Consider the following 4,300-nt stretch of genomic DNA (forward strand, 5'->3'; position numbering starts at 1 on the left):
GGAGATAAAACTATAAATTAATCTACTAAAACACAGTGCCACTGCCACTTCTCCTGGACTGTTAAGACTCAAGGAGGCGTGTGCACAGGAGTGATAGTAGATCAGTGCTCTGGCCAAATTGTGCCCAGATCCTAGTGCTCCCCTACTGGAAATAAAGGTAATACTAGCAAAATTGTTTTATTTTGAATGTGAATTGCCCCAAAATATGATTTTTTTGATTTTTTGAACCTGATTTGTTTTTGTTTGTTTTTTTACCTGTAGCCAGGGCCGGCCCTGGACATCTGGGGGCCCTAAGCAGGATAAGCCATAAATAGACAGTTAACCTTTTCAAAGCTAAGCTTATTTTATAGGCCTCTGCTCGAAAATTGCATACCCATAATGAAATTAAATATCTTTGCAACCACAAGGTCTATTTGAATACTTTTGGTGTCATAGCAAAGGGAACACTTGTGAGATTTGTTAAGATGTGTAAATATCAGTATATGTGTTATATGTGAAGAGTAAATGAAGATGGCACACAGCACAAATGAAAATTTTTGAGGTTCGCCTAAAAAAAAAAAAAAAAGCATTTTCAGGATGAGTATCCCTTTGGAATGATGCAGCTGCAGCTCTAAACCTCTATCAAATCATAGCACAATATGTGAACATTAACTCTGCAAAGGTTGATTCTGATAAAGTGAAGCAGAACAATATTAGAGAGGTTTTAGTACAGAAAATTCAGGCGAGCTCTCCAAAATTGCACCATGTTTGCATGTGATTTTTGACTGCTTGGTCGATTTGAGTGATTGACACCTCGTTTGATTCATTAGAGCCAATAGAATGACGCTATACCCACCAAAACGAGATTGACAGCACTGTAAGCCAATCAGAGTCAGCAGAACGCGTTGTGGAGGAGATGTCGGCTGCTGTGAGTGGTCATTGTTATGCTTCCCCCGAAACCTCCGGCTGTCAAGTTTTTCCGCCCGGATTCATTTGAATGACGGACAACAAGTCAGTAAATGGGAATGAAGCGTGATTTAACGGCAGAATGAGCTTTTCACAACAAAAACAACAAGGTAAGAGAGATATTACAAATATATTTTGACGAAAAGATTTCTGTTGTTGTTGTTCTTTGGCCTCTAGCTCTCATTTGAGATGAACGACGTGTGTTTTGCATAATGTGTGGTCAAGTTAGAGCCCGAAATATACCGAGTGGGTCGGGATATTGGTGCTGTATGGAGTTAGATTTGTTGTTGTTTATTTAGTTGTTGTTTCAGCTGTGTTTGGGGCATGTAAAAAGGGTTTTTACTGCACTGTAGTCCAGGTTCTGCTGTTTAATTTGATGTGCAACAGCACTATATTCTTTGTGATTAGTGTATTGTTTCACACTGTGCTTGCAAAGTTGCTCTCAAAGTCCAATTGGGCTTAACAGTTAAGGATACACAAAACCAGATACTGATACTGTATGCAATTATAAACCTTATGCATTACATTTTTACCTCTATCAATATGATGGGCCATAGTTTATTGCTACACTCACTCACTCACTCAAGAACAGATGTTGGGTGGCTTTTATAAGCAGTTTCAACTGGATCTGAGGAGTAAAATCAGTTGGAAAAGCTTTACTGGAACCAACCCCAGGGGCTGAAGATGAGTCAGCTTCAGTGTAGGATGATGATGGGCCTGGTAGGGAAAAAAAGAAACAGTAACATTTAACATTAACATTTTTGTTAAAAATGTTAGCGTCTATTACTTTATATCAGTATCTTAATCGTTATATCTAAAAATCATAAATGAGTTCAGATTGTTGTAAACAAAGACATTATTAATTTCCTGCTGAAATATAGTTTATGTACCAGGAACATCTGTTGAGGTGTCCTCTGTGGATGAACCAGAAGTTGGAGTATTGTCATCTCCAGCTGCTGTGTGAGAATACAAATAGCACATGCACAACATGCAGAGTATAAAACACATGCAATTATACCAGGTAACATCCATGAACAAGAAGACCACACAGTGAACTGTAATTTTAAAACATTTTCACTTACCAGTGCTTTCATCCTCTCTGGTTCCACCACCACCAAAATATTTGAGTATTGCGCCTTCTGAAAAAGTGATATATTAATTACTTTATTCATTTATTTCAATAACAATTACTGTAGAAATTAATGCTAGAAAAAAATGTATGTAGGGGTAACTAATATTACTGTATTAACCGATACAGCTTTAGTTTAGTATGATTTTTTTAAACCTTTCATACTGTTCATATTCTGACCCTCACAGTTGTAGTAGTTTTTGACCCTTTATTATTAGACACTATCAAGAAATATGAACCACAGATATATTGTGCATCTAGACCAACACTGCTTTTAATTTTTTCCATGAATTATATTGAAAGTGAAGGATGTAACAACCTTACTGAATGATAAGTTTCACCATAATCATTTGAAACTCTACATTGTGTGAGTGCATTAGTCAAACAACAAAACAACAAAATAGTCTGTAAATTACAAACAAACAATGCAAAAACACATATTGCACATACTAACCTAATCACCCATTCTGGCAAGTGATAAACGTTGCTTTACTTGACTTTACCTTGAGCTTGTTTGTTTGCCTCTTCAACCCTTTTTTCTTCCTCCTCTCCTCTCTTGAGGAATATGCCCACTTCGACATCTTCATAGATGGTACTCCGCATGCTCCGTCCACTTGACATGCTACTGTGTTATGCTATGGCCTATTCAAGTGCTGGAATTTGTTATTGACATGACAACGCCTGTACGCAACACAGGCTCCGCTCCAAATGATTGTGTGTACAGTGCCGTGCTGCGCTGCTGTGCAAACGGCGTGTTTGACTGTGTGTAATAGCCGTCTTTTGATGGTCATTTACACACTGTCCATAACAATAACTATGTCAGGTAACAAACTGCGTCGAAATCAGTTCAGGAAAATGCAGCCCAAGCCATGCTCTAGTGTGCGCGCCGTTGGGTGGGGCGGGGCGCCCCCCTAATATAATGGTAAGGGAAACACTGTAGAGCTTTGGTAAAACACTTTATTTTTAGGTTTACTTCCTTAGGTTTATGTAACTAACACTACGTTTTCATTACCATAACTTAATAGACTTTTGTTTTCACATGTGACACGAACAGCTGGCTCTCAAGTGAAAGTCCAAAGTTTGTTGGACCCTATGCGAATTTCATTACACTTTGTACTCTGGTAGTTGCCTGCGGCATCAACAAATGCTGGCTCCTGGTGTGTCTCATACTGCCACTAAAAAGGGCCTGGGTGTGTTGGTATCATGATACCTTACGTTTACCAAAACATACAGTTCTTCCACGATGTTCAAAAGAACCTCTTAAAACCCATAAGGGAAAAAAAATACAATATGAACATAAATACTAGCTGGGGCTGTGTAAGTCACCCAGACATTATAAAGGAGCATTCATACAGACCACAAGGCCAGTTTTTTTAATTCAAATGAAGTAATCATCAAACAGCATATGTAACCCTCCACACATTTCTGATGTCGAAATTGGAGGGGCTGGCCAGGTTTGTGGAGGTGTGAAAATATGCAGGATTACACAACGATATCACTCAATATTTGTGTGTACAACTGAGTGCAACACTAGGAATGCCTTCAAGGTGTAACAGTCCAAAGGTGAGCCCTTTTATTCCCTTTTGTACAATTCATCACATCGACCTCCTCTCTATAACAACAGTTTTTTGTCCTACCTTTGAGTGTGGACATTTGGAAAAGGTACCAACACTTCTGTCTTTAGATGTGGTAGGACAAAATGCCTGTGACCTACTTTGAAGTTAACCCTTGCAAACCTTTGTTCTGTTATCACAGATATATTTATTTATACAAAAAGAGCATGAACCAACTATTAATATTACTACTAATACGATCAATGAGACCACTGCACTAGATTTTTGTTTTATGTTTTCTTACTTAAAGCAGCTGTGCGGAACTTTTTACCATTAATAAAACTGTCCCTAGTTCGTATCACCCCCCCTTGAAGATCTGCATATTTATTTGAACCCAACAGCGACAAAAAAGCCTTTCTCTATATGGCTATTTAGCGTAGCCTCACTTGGGTCGGACACACAGCGGAAGTCAGCAAACCAGAATACGGCACCAGAGGCGGAAGTGATTCTGCTCGCCCGCAGCAGCCCGCAGCCATTAAACCACAGAAGAAGGAGCCGTGTTTACAGTGTTCTTCGAGTAAGCAGTACGCAACGAGCATTGCTGAACACATAACACCTAACAGTTTTACCAGAGACGTATCTATGAGGACTTGGTTGTACTTTTGATGTCATG

At 38.9% G+C, this 4,300-nt stretch overlaps 1 long non-coding RNA gene across 1 annotated transcript in view; it reads left to right on the forward strand.

Annotated features, from left to right (window-relative positions):
• Positions 1 to 918: 918 nt before the first annotated feature.
• The window catches only part of LOC126391248 (uncharacterized), a 20,322-nt gene continuing 16,940 nt past the window's right edge, over positions 919 to 4,300 (forward strand). The window contains exon 1 of the long non-coding RNA XR_007570061.1: positions 919 to 1,055. This is a non-coding gene — a long non-coding RNA (uncharacterized LOC126391248). The remainder of the gene's footprint in view (positions 1,056 to 4,300) is intronic.

This window comes from Epinephelus moara, chromosome 6 (assembly GCF_006386435.1).
Source record: "Epinephelus moara isolate mb chromosome 6, YSFRI_EMoa_1.0, whole genome shotgun sequence".
Lineage (NCBI taxonomy): Eukaryota > Metazoa > Chordata > Actinopteri > Perciformes > Serranidae > Epinephelus > Epinephelus moara.